We start from the raw sequence: 14,020 nt of genomic DNA on the forward strand, positions 1-14,020 counted from the left end.
ATAAACATCTGTATCCTCACTATATCACCAATCCATTAGAGAAATCTCTGCATTGTGACTTTTCTTAGTGAATGGCAAAGGTTTCTGCTCCAGGCCGTAGATTGTTGCAAACAACTGTTGTGTCAACAGAGCAGGCCCGGACCGTCATTTGTAAGTGATAAGACCTCTGTATTTCTTTGTCAGCTCTAAAGAAGAGTAAGTAAAGTTGCTCCGGGGGGGAAGTGAGATTTGTTGGCAGTAGGACAGATGGAGATCTTATAACATCCTCAGGTAGATATTTCACAGATCCTGTAAGATGGCTTTATCATACGAATATGACGATTTGGTGACACATATGTGTCACACACCGCTTCATCCTTCACATGAGGATCGCATGGGGGTCCTGTGCCAATCTCAGCTGACATAGGGCGATAGGCGGGGTACACCCTGGACAGATCGCCAGTCCATCACAGGGACACATAGAGACAACTATCCACGCTTACACTCACACCTATGGTCAATTTACAGTGTTGAATTTACCTAATCCACATATTGCATGTTTTTGGACTGTGGGAGGAAAGAAGAGAATCCGGAGTAAACCCACGCACACACTCCATGAAGAAAGTTCCTTGTTCCAAATTCAAATAACTTGACATTAAAACATTTCCCCATTTACTACTCATATATAAACCGTTATCTAATAATCTAATAATAATCTATGAGCGTTAGTTAGATCGCCCTAATACTTTGGATATGGGTTGAGCATGGCCCGATGGTGTGCATCCATGATTTTCAAATGTTTTGGAGGAATTTGAATTTGAATGCACTTTCGATGATTTATCACACTACAGGCAGCGGCTCATCAGCAGCAGCTGCGCTGTCTGGGGTGGGGAGTTGGGAGTGAAGAGGCTGTCCTCATGGTGGGTGAGACATTTTCACACGGTTCACTGCAGAACATGGTGTTATACTGAAACGACGAGGTGTTCATTCACGTGAGCACTTTTCTTTTTCATTAGCATGCTACTACTTTGCAGCTAACTTGGAGAAACATGTTTTCAAAGGTAAGCTAGCGAGGATACAATTAGCATTAGCGTAGGGCTAACATGATACAAACACTGTGCAACCTCGATAGGTACAACGCAATTTTTTAAATTTCCGAATAGCATGAGTGTAGCCAGTGTTTGTATTATGTTTGCCTTTACATTCCTCCCGCAGGTTAGGTGCACTATAGTCATAATATGGCACAAAATATAAGCATCAAATGTGTGTGTGTGTCTGTGTGTTCTTATATTTGTGGCTCTCTGAGGACCAAAAATCGATGAAACCATACAGAGTGAGGACATTTAGGCAAAGTGAGGACATTTTGGCAAAGTGAGGACATTTTGGCTGGTCCTCATTTCTTTAAAGGGCTTTTTGGGGGTTAAGACCTGCTTTTAGGGTTAGGGTTTGAATTGGATTTAAGTTAGGGTTAGGCTCTAAGTTGTGATGGCTAAGGTTAGGGTAAGAGGCTAGGGAAGGCATTATGTCTATGAGGGTCCCCACTACAAATTAAGCGCAAAATATAGTGTGTATGTGTGTGTGAGTGTTAAGTGGTTGCATGTCTCCTGTGAGAAATGCCTGAGGTCATTTGTGGGTTTTTCTAATGTGTGTCTACATGCCATTATTCAAATTAATTCAAGGGGAAGTGGGCTGTATTGCTGTGTTTGGTGTATGTGTGAGAAAGAGAGCATCAATTACGCATCAAACAGGACATGATAGCCATCAGAATTAATCATTGTCCACTTTATGTAATTATTATTCTATTAATTATAGAGCTTTTTTTTTTCAAATTAATTACCATACATTAGGCCTCTTCAGCAGTGATGGCTTGTCAATGGAGAACCATATATCATTTTCATTTACCTGCATGGTTGATGAGTGAAACGTAGATTTAGAATGTCCTATGTTGTCTAAAGTTGCTGATTTCTGGAATGCAGGAAAAGCATAACTTCAAACTGCTTTCATTGTCATCACATCAGTCATTCACAGAGACCGGGACCCAGAGATGAGTCTGTGATGTGTGTTTGTGATTTATTTCCTGCCTTTTTACTTACTGAAAAACACTTGCAGTAAAAATATTTTGTGGTTTACTTATTCAAAGATAATAATCCAAACAATATTAGATGTTAACAGCAGTGTGTAACATTTTTGAAACTCTGACGCTTAAAAGTAAAAAAAGGCCGTAAAAGTATCAAAACATTTTATATTATGCACAAATTTGCTCTTGTTGTGATTTATATTTTTTAATTGGGTCAAATGGCTTGGAAACACTTTCATATATGATGGGAAACGAAGATTTTGGACTGATGTCTGTGGAACAGTATAAACACCAGTGTGTGACACACTTGTCTTTTATGCTGCTTTTCCACGTCTCATGTGTTGATAAACGGCTACAGCTCATCTGAAAACTGACTGTCACTGGCCACAGCTGCTCTTCACTGTTGTGTGTCTGCATGTACTCAGTCAATGGTCGACATTGTGCAGGTGAGCACTGCATGATCCTCAAACAACAACAAAAACAACTAAAAACACAAAATGGCAGATCCTCTCCACCATAAACACACACATGCACCCACAAATAGCACAAATGCACACACACAAACACATTCTCCAGCTCTTGCTGGTTTCTTGTGGGTGGCTCCCCCCCCTCCTCCTCACCTCTCCTCATCCCACTATCACATCGGACAGGGTCTACTTATAGCACCACGGTGGAGAGGAGAGAATGGGAAGAGAAAGGGTATTATGACAGCGGGGAGAGAAAAGAGAGGGAGCGGGGAGAAAAGAAGGGCAGACAGGGTATTATGAGAGAGTGGGATGAGAGCAGTGAAGGCATTTGGAGTCTTTATTCGCCTTCCTAAGCCACGGGCTCCGCTCCCAATCCGATTGGTTGATATGGCCAGCCATGTAAATGAAATGCAAAGCAGAGAGACCCTGATTTCCCTTTGCCAATTTGTGGGGCCCTTTTCTCTCCTCCTCTGCCAGTGGCTTTCGCTTCTTTTATCAGTCTGTCTTCCTTGCAACGTGACGCCTTTCTTCCTCAGTATCACAGTCTGCCTCTGATTCTTACCCTCTATCTCTCTCTCTTTCTGTGATTTGCCTTTTTTTTCTCCCCTGTAAGAGCTGAACTCTGCACTTCTCTAATGTTCAGCTCGGAGGATTTAATCCACCGAAAAATCCACGGCTTTTTTTTCATTATTATTTCCTGGGAAACTCCAGTGGTGATTAAACATATGCTCTTTAACAAGTGCGGGACACTGTTTGACATTTATGTCCCCCTCACACACGACGAATTATGGGCCATTTGCTCCTCACTTGCACGACTGACCCTTAACGAACTTTTCTGTGCATTATTTGCTTGTCTCAAAATAGTCTAAATCACTCCCTGGTGTGGCACACACACACACACACACACACACACACACACACACACACACACACACACACACACACACACACACACACACACACACACACACACACACACACACACACACACACACACACATGTAGTGTTGGTGATGGAGGGCCTCCACTCTCCACCCCCTGCAGAAGGAAGGGTCTGTTGACGTTAAACTCTTCCCAGGGGGTCCAGCACCAGTAATGGGGGCTGAGGCAGCGTAAAGCCCTAGCTGTGATATTTTAAGCTGCAGTTTATTTATTTAATTTACTAAAAAAAAAATGGCCTAATCAGCTCCAGTAGTGTGTAATGTTTTTTTTACAGGATGGAGCAGGGTGACAGGAGACAGAGACAGGGCAGTGATGTCAGTTTTAAGTGCACACAAATGTCACAGTCTGTCCCAGATTAGAGATGTCCACCACCACTGTAATCCCCGAAATGCTGCCAAAGTGGCATTTCCTTCGCTTTGCACTTTGCTTAACTGAACATGAAGAGATTGGGATGGGCAGAGAAATGGCCTGACCTGACTGAACTCCATGTGATGAAACAAATGTATATATATATCAGTAACTGCGGCTAGAAATATATGATATGATATGATATTAAGAATGTAATAAACATAAATGTCTATAAGATGGATAAGATGAGAATATATAGTATGTGGAAGTGCAAGGAGGAGAAGTGGTGCAGCACTTTAACTCTTCAATGGTTCATTATGCAAACACTGCCACCTGCAGGATCATGCTTACAGTGCACGTTCATGAATAAGAGTAACTGAAACACATCATTCAATGACCTTACATTAATATGATCAAAATTCTTCAAATTTCTAATTTTGTGCAAGATTTGTTAAATTTTCTGAGGATTAGCCCATGCTTTTTAAGGCGATTGTTTCAATGAACACGTATAGCAAGTTAACGTTATGAAGGAGAAATTCACAATTACTTACCAAGACCTCGGTGTTAAGCAGTTGAAAACAGATCATTTCCCATCAAACAAGAAGACCAGAAGTGGAGGTTCTGCTGTCAGGAAGTGATCTCAGGTCTCTGTGGTGTTAGATCACATGACATGTAAGGTCTTTGAGCTTTTCAGATTATTTGTCTCATTATTATTTAAAAACTTAACAACTTGTAATCATCAGTTCCTACACAAACGGAATATTTTTTTTAGAAAATGAAGATACAGTATGTAATCAACAGAGTGAATGATGGATTTGGATATTTTTCACTGTCACACCATCATGATTTACACTTAAACAGCACCGAGCAACTGCTAATATCAATGCTAACACCTGTGTTTCCAATGTCTTTGGGAGTTTACTGCCAAAACAACACTATTAATGTTAGAAATGATCACACCTAATATATCTTGACACCAACAATAAAACAATCATGCTCCATCTGCTCATGAAGGCCACAGAGTGTGATAAATGACTGTGGGAAAAAAAACAATGTTATTTTTTGAGCAGAATTCTTCAACTGAAGTAAAATTTTCAGAGGAAAAATTATTGTGTGGAAGATATGTGACCTGACAACGTTAAGGGGCTTTTTGAGATGAAACACAAGTTAAGGGTAAGGATAAGGATAAAGGCTGCGGATAGACATTTGCTTGAGAGAGTTTTAGGTGTGTGTATGTGTACCTGGTATTCCTTATGTTGTGGGGACATACATCTGCTTACACAGTCACATTATGGGGACTTTTCTTCCTAATGGGGACAAATATCAAGTCGCCATAACGTAAGTTACAGTTAAGGTTTAGGTTAAGGTCAGGGTTAGGATTAGGCCAGTATTAGTTATGATTAAGGTTAGAGTAAGTCTCCAGGAAATTAATGCAAGTCAATGTAATGTCCTTTGAAGTCGTGGAAAACCAGTGTGTGTGTGTGTGTGTGTGTGTGTGTGTTATGAGTAGGGTTAGGGTTAAGGCTTTGGTTCGGTTTTCCAAATGAATGGAAGTCAAGGCAGAGTCCTAAAAAGGAGAGCTGCACAAACCTGCGTGTGTGTGAGTGTCAAGTGTTTTGTTTGGCCTGCTCCCTCTTGTCAAGAAGCTATTGGTGTCCTACACCAACACACACACTCACTCACACACACACACACACACACACACACACACACACACACACACACACACACACACACACACACACACACACACACACACACACACACACACACACACACACACACACACACACACACACACACACACACACTCTTCATCCTCTCCTTCCTCGTCCTCCCATCAACCCTCTCTCCATTGGCTCTCCCCTCCACAGTCCTGCCAAGCTGACAGCTCCAAGCTCCATGGAAAATGAGTCTCGCTTGCATTACAATCGCGCGGGACAGATTCCATTAGCACTATCTGAAATTGAGCACGGGGAGCAGAGAGCGGGAGGCAGCGACGTGTGCCCTTATCACAGGGAGAGGGTGAGCTCCAACCGCAACGTCACTAATCCACCGGGCGGGAATGTGCACATAGACGCACACAGAAATACAACTTAGTGAGGACACACGAATGGGACTTTTTTTTGGTACATAATGAAGCACAAACAGAAAGACACACTCCTCAAACCTTCAATGCAAAGAAAAATGTCCCTGAAGCTGAAGGACATGATGAAACTGGTAGAAAACAGACTCTGTGTGTGTGTTTTCATGTCAGTGACAGGTCTGTTCTGTACGACTGCTGAGATTCGGAACACATCAGTGTGTCGGCTGAAGATGAGACTTAAGTGTCTCTTGCTGTGCGATCTCTTACCTGCCTGCTTCCCTCCATGCAAACCCATTTTCTGTGAGAGAGTGAGTGACCTCACTCATGTGCAGGGAACCCTGGACTCTCCTCATCCTCATAGTCATTAAACCTTGACACATAAATTCAAGGGTAAGTGGGAGTGTGATATTAGCTGTATGTGTTGGGGGGTGGAAAGGGTTAATCTTCATGTCATGGGGATCTTCCACACAAGATCACTCAATTTAAACAGAGCGGAAACACTTTGATGTTCGCAGTCCTCCCTCCGTCATTCACCCCAGCTGTCTCTTTATTCATCCCTCTAATTTGCTTCATGTTGCCCTCCTCTGTGCCCCGCTGATAAGGTGTAATAAGAAATGTTTTCAAAATGGCTCTCACCTTCCATGCGACGATAATTGAGCGTGTGCTTGATGCAGCCACAAGAGGTGAGGCCTCATCCCCGGAAACACTGAAGGTGCTGCAGAGTGAGAGGAGAAGGAGAAGAGGTCTTTTCCCAAAGAGAGCAAAAATCACACATGTGACACATTCTTGCATCAAACAGACCCAGTGACAGCCCCGTCTCATGAAAGACGACACTAAGTAATGAAGGGAAATACCATCTTCATTAGTTGTCATTTACAGGGATTTACAGCGATGCCTCCTCAGGGCTGGTATTGGTCACGCTGCGAGTGTTGAGCAGCAGCGAGAGCGACGATGGTGAGGGGGAAAAAGACACGGGAACAGAAGAGCGGTGATAACGAAAGACACGTAAGTTGTTTCATCACCGGAGTACAAACAAAACACAAGATACCGAGATTAACTCAGGCTCAACTAAAAATGACAGGCCCATTAAACGTTATCTGAATCCAGCAGGATTCAGACTACTATGAGACAGGACAAGTGCAGTAAAAACATTCTGACTGTATGATGACAAACCTTATAACATACACTACCGTTCAAAAGTTTGGGGTCACTTAGAAATGTCCTTATTTTTTCAATGAATCTAACATTAAATGAATCAGAAATACACTCTATACATTGTTACTGTGGTAAACTACCATTCTAGTTGCAAAAGTCTGGTTTTAAATGGAATATGTACTGTACATAGGTGTATAGAGGCCCATTTCCAGTGTTCTAATGGTACATTGTGTTTGCTAATCATGTTAGAAGGCTATTGGATCATTAGAAAACCCTTGAAAACCCTTGTGCACAGCTGAAAACCGTTTTGCTGGTTATTTGACAAAAGGGCAAAATTTCTATTTTGAATAAAAATCATTATTTCTAATCTTGTCAATGTCTGGACTATATTTTCTATTCATTTTGCAAGTCTTTTGATGAATAAAAGTGTGACTTTTAATGGAAAACACAAAAAAATCGTATAGGTGACCCCAAACTTTTGAACGGTAGTGAAGGCTCAGCTACTAAAAGAAATGTATATTTTAAGACATATACCAGTAGTAGAGTATGTATTGACAAATTGTTGAGTAGTTGAGTATCACAAACTCACAGCTGTGCTTTCAGGTAAAGATTAAGCAGTGGTAATTAACTGAAGTGGGCGGGGCTTTACATTGCAATGCGTAATCCAATTAGGGAAACACCTACAACACTCATGACAGTGGTTCCCCAGGACCAGGAGTGAGAAACCCATATGGATCAGTGTGTCATGCTCCGCTTTCTCCTCCTCCTACGTCTCCACCTTTTCCTGCATTCACCTCTACATGCAATCAGTACACCTGCGGCAGGAGGAGCACACCTGCTCCCAATCTAATCATCAAGCCTCTACTATTTCCTGGTTCTCCATTTTGTTACAGACCTCTCTGTGGGGAATGTCACAGCTCTCTTGGAGATATCTTAGTTCTATTTGCTTATTTTCTGCTTTTTGTCAACTCCTGTGCTCAGAACTTCCTCCCGCATACATGCTGCCACTGATGCCTAATCTGGATCAGATCTCCGCCTTCACCTCTGGTTCCTCAAAACCAAGGTAACTTGTGAGATTTTGTCACAGAGGTGTTGAAATTTAAATAGCTTAATACTTTCAAAGGTGGTCCAAAAAATGGGGTTGAGTGATTAGGAGTGTCTAAATTTAAAGGGGTCATATTATACCGTATTTCTCAAAGTTAAACTAGTTCCCTGGTGTCCTAATTAACAACGTTGGTCAAAATAGCACAGCAGTTCAATCACCCTGCCAAAACAGCCCTGTTCAGAACGCTCTGTTTAGTCGCATTTCTTTAGGTCTACCTTAAAAAAAAAAAAAGCTAACAGCAGTTGGCATTTGGAAAAGTGATCATTTGCAGGCTCTAGCAGGCACATTGTCGTCATATATAACATGTATCCACTGGACAGATAAATCATCTGGGGCTGGAAGTTTGTGTAGAACTCTGTGCTGCACTGTGGAGCCAAGTGCAAATGAATGGTGATTGATTTAACACACAAATGTCACACAAGGATCAGCATACCCAAATCACAAAATGGCTGCTTTGTGAAAGAAGTAAATCATTAGAGAAACAACATGGCCATGGGTTCAAGTTCAACCAAATAACCTAACATTAGAATTAGTTAATTTTGCACACACACCAATTAGTGATTGTGAATGTCCTTTCCTGTTGACCATGGGATGCCCATAACTGGATTTTCCGTATCTTATCAATCGTTTAATATATGATATGTAAGAAATATTAAACATTCTGTAGAATACTCACACCATTCCTCTCGGGTGTGAAGACTCCTCAGTGTACAATAAACTGGAAGGCAGGTGTTGGAGCATATTCTCTCCTCCCCTCCCAAACAGTGACATGTGTTGACAGCAGAGTGGGAGACGACTTCCTGAAACACAAGACGGGCAGGATTAGCAACCTACAGCTACAACAGCACCTCCCTAACAGGATAACACAGCATAATAAACTCCATAAAATAATCAAACTTATTACAACTCTTAACCCCATGTTTAATACATACTGCTCGGCTTATACGTGTGTGTGTGTGTGTGTGTTGGCATCCGCTGCTCGACGAGCCACAAAAGAGAGTAATGCTGTAAGGCTGGAGAACACAGGACAGCAGCTTGTGCTGACTTAATATTGCCTTTAATTGGATTTGTAAATTATGTGGCTAAATGAACACTTTCTGAGGATCGGTGACTTATAGTAAAACGTGTACAAGGAAAGGAAAAAAGGGAGTGAAAGTCTTAAAGTTAATTAATCATCTGTGGCCCCGGCTTAATTAAAGTTTCCCAGTGTTTGTAGTTAATGGGTGGATTGATGGAACAATGGCGGGACTCCCCCTGCTACCTTCAGTGGGAGTCCTCAGAGAGGAGAGATTTCAGAGCCATTGATTAAAACACACACTCACACGGATGCCTTAATATGGTCCTCACATGTACAAGTTTACACACACACACACACACACACATAGAGGCAGCAGTGTCCCCTTCAAACTTCCCGGTCACAGATAAATATTACTCCCACTGAGGGTTTCACGTTAATTAGCTGGGATCAAAACCTACAAATCCCTCCAGTGAGAATTCAGCTGAATTGCTAAACCCTGCCCCCAGCATCTATGCTGTGTCCCGTGACACACACACACACACACACACACACACACACACACACACACACACACACACACACACACACACACACACACACACACACACACACACACACACACACACACACACGTTCGTTGACAACTTTAACCTGATCTTTACCCAAACAGCTGAAGGTTCAGTGTGTGTGTGTGACATTTTCAAGGATCCATTGTCAGAAATTGAATATACTGCCAATAAATAAGTTAAAATTGTTTTTAAATAAAAGTAATTGATGGTTGTCAGCCTTTTATAAAACACGCTTTAGCTCCAGGGTGACAAACGTACGGCCCGTGGGCCAGAGCGTCCAATCTGGGCCCACAGGATGCATTTGAATTTGAAAATGAATTCTACTAGTGCAGTGCAACCTCATCACTGGCGTGGCTGACAGTCACAACAGCTAGCTACGCTAATGCTAATCAAAAAAAAAGAAAGAGGGTTGTTAATGAGGTTGCACAGTTTGTATTATGTTAGCCCTGTGCTAATGCTAATCGTGGCCTCGCTAGCTTACCTTTGGAAACAGGTTCTCCAAGTTAGCCGCAAAATAGTAGCATGCTAATGCTAGATAAATATGTGCTCGCGTATCGGTGAATGGACACCGACTTCGTCGTTTCAATATAACACCATGTTCTGCGGTGAACTGTGCGAAAATGTCTCGCCCACCGTGAGGACAGCCTCTTCCCTCCCACCTCCCCGCGCCAGACAGCACAGCTTCTGCTGATGAGCTGCTGCCTGCCTGCTGTAGTGTGATAAATCAGCGAAAATTAACAGACACACAGACTCGACTTGCTTTATAGATGGATATTTTTCAGTTTCACACGCCTGTGGCTAACATATTTTGTGTCTTTTGTAGATCCACTGTGATCACTAAGTTGTTATGCATATTATGTAAATGGTAAACTTGGGCATAATATTGTTGAAATTGCACTTACTTTCTCAAGACATTTCAGGTTTTTTTTAATATGTTTTGTAATTAACTCGTTGGCTGCCAGCCATTGTCAGCTCAGAGAGCCCCATACTGCCAAGCGTTTTACAGCATTTTGAGTGATTTTTTTCCAAGAACCACCAAACGGTGTGTTCTATGACCATGTAAACTACCAAAAGAAAGAGTAGACTCTCTTCTCGGAGGTAAAGCAAACAAACAAAAGTATATGCACACACACAGGTTGGTGCTGCTCCCCTATGGACTCTGCACTGCCTTTCTGTTTGTTTGGACAGCCGAACCACAGCCTCCCTTACCAGTTTAAATCTAATCTAAATACACATTTCCTCATTCTTCCTTCCTTATTAGGACCATTAGGCTTCATTTCACTCTGGTGGAATGACCTACCGAGTGCTACCAGAACAGAGCCGTCCCTGTCTAACTTGAAGACCCAGCTCTTCCAAGAGCATCTTCTGTCCTAGCACTTACCTTTACCCCCCTCCCCTGCACTATCCACTGTTCCTATCTAGTGGATTTCTTTCCAAGACTTCTATGTAGCTTATTCCTCTTTTGGATAAAAGCGTCTGCTAAAAGCTTAAATCTAGGTCTCCATGAGGACTACTGGTCCTGGCAGTGTCAGTGTTTATGCCAGTAACAAATACAAATGCACACCATGCCAACACACCAGCTGTCAACCACTGACTCTCCTCAGTAATATTATCTCATCATATATAACAGCAATGACTGATTTAGTTTGTTCTAAATATCTTTTGTTTCAAAAATACTTTTTGGTTTTGGAACAAATTAGTGTGTCATTGAGATACCCTTGAAATAGGCTGCACAATCATTGAGGAAAAAAAACAGAAAACCTCCTCTGCAATAACATTTCGGAACAAACTTGTGCACAACATTGCTCCCAGCAGTTTCTTTTTAGCCGACATCCCAAGTCTTTTTAAATGAAAGGTATTTCAATTCTGTTCTCGCGTCGTGTAATATCGTGTACATTTGCAGCTTATCACATGTGCGTGGTGAAAGGAAGTGCCAGAACTGCTCATTAACACGGCTGATTATTTTAAAGAGGTGATGAAACTTAAAGCAACCTCTTCATGGTGTGTTAATGTGTCACTGTCAGGCTCAGTGCTGGTAGAGAGCGCCCTCTGCTGGAGCTGGATGAGGAGTGCACTTTGCTTCTTTCTTTTTTTGTTGCTCCATTTAAATACAATGACCTGTTTTCTGTATAATAAGCACATTCTTTACTGCATTGTCTTTGACGTCTGAGCAGCCCAGACTCCAGAGGTTTGAGGCTGAATTATATGAAATGTTTTGTCCCAATTACCAATGAATAATCCTCATAAGTAAATAAAAAAAGTGTGTTCCATAAGCCTTATGTTGTGTTGGCAAGTAAAAAAATATACTGAAAATACTGTACCTTTTTCAAGGAATTTGGTAAACAGAAGAATAGGTCCATCAAAGCTGTACTGCCCCTGGAGAATAAGCAAATCAACAGGACTGAGCATTTTAGACTTTTTAAACAGGTTTATTGACATGTGTATAGCGATTGTCTGTGCACCGGACAATTACAGAAGAATATGATATAAAATAATACAAAATAGCTGTACAAAACACAGATGTATTTAAAGGAATGCATTGTTAACTGTGAGGTTTATCCGCTGTAAGAATACGTGTTGAGGTTTTGCCATGTGGAATGAAGGTTAACTGATACTTTTAAATATATATCTATAGAAAATGAAATAGTTAGGGAACAGCTAATGATGTCATGGGTGGTACTGTTATTATTATTATTACAACTGGACGCGATGCTAAAAAGATGACTGTAATTCCCAAGTCTAAGAACAAATAAAAGTTAATTGCATATGGACACAGGTCACCCTAAGAGGGATTAAATAAAGAAGAAAGCTAATGTGGCGTAAAAGTAAAAGAAGACATTTGTCAGGGTGCTGCAACGGTTCTTCCATCCACATGCCAATGTGTTACATTAATTGTTGTAATATACTATCATCAAAAGCAGGATTCACTGGATTTGGCGTGCTTAGTAAAAGGCAGCTGATCGAGATGGTTTCATTGCGTGATCCACGTACGCTGCAGTGAGACCCGTATGCGACTGACTGATCCTGGAGCTGCGGTGACCTACACTGTCTCTCCTGGAGCTTCCTTCAGGTCTTACCAGCTGTGACTGTGAAATCACTAATCCTGAGCTACAGTAATTCTCATCACCACGTCAGCTGTCCACCACACTCTGTGGAGGAGCTTGACTCCTGTGTTTAGACTTCAAATGGAAAGAGAAAGCTGATGTTTGCGTACCATGACAGGTCTAAACACAGCCGTGTGTTGACGTGGACATCTTTCTGCAGTGAACTGGTTTGGTGGTAAAGTGTTAGCATAGTAGTACAAAGTGGTATTTGATGGTTCTCATTCACAAACGTCACACATCTATCAAGTATGAGGATTTTTTTTTTTTTTTCTAGCCCCTCTTCCTTCCCGTCTTTCTTTTTTTTTGACAAATCAAATGCTCTGCAGATCTGACAGCTGAGTATTCGGAAGACAACTTGGTCTGCATCAAACGCTCTCAGCGCGAGTAACAGGTTGGCGATCGTCCACCATGCAAAGTTTCCGTGTTAAGTGTGTAGTGTACATACTGTGTACGTTCAGCACATGCAAGCTAGACACAATTTCCATGTGAGTGTGTGTACTGTCATTTATACGACTTCCATACTTGAGGCTATTATTGAAATCATCGGACTGCTTTGAGCTAGTTCACCAAGCTACACCATAATATTTAGTTACAAAAATAGTATCACAATATAGACCATTCAATATGAGCACCAGGGAAGGCTTAACATAGCCTGAGTATTTGGCTACATTCATTGTCTGGGCAATGTTTTTACGGTAGCAGTGTGTTAAGTGTGTTTGTTGGACACAGTGTTGGCAATAATTTTCTCACTCACAAGCTCTCCTACATCTACCACACGAGAATATTCAGAAACATACAGAATTTGCTTACACTGAGTAACAACAGTTAACTAAAACCAAGTATCTGTTAGAAAAATAGTTGATTTTTTTTCTCTTTTTTCCAAACACTGAACATCTAAAAGAATTCCTCCCACTCCCCAAAATAAATCCCTCCCCATTTCCTAACAAAATAGCTTTCTTTAAAACAAACAACGAAAAAAAATGTGTTTTCTTTTGAGGTTATGCAAGTTTAAACCTTTAGGACACTCCATCTTATTAACATGGACCCTGTTCAGCATATTCCAGTAACCAGAGGTGTGTTCAAGTTTACTTAACAATGTACACGTGTGATGGCTATAGTGTTATTTCATTCTAAATGTTGTCCTCTTTCCTATCAGTGGATCACTATCTG

The sequence above is a fragment of the Microchirus variegatus genome, assembly GCF_963457635.1.
Source record: "Microchirus variegatus genome assembly, chromosome: 12".
In the NCBI taxonomy this organism is placed as follows: domain Eukaryota; kingdom Metazoa; phylum Chordata; class Actinopteri; order Pleuronectiformes; family Soleidae; genus Microchirus; species Microchirus variegatus.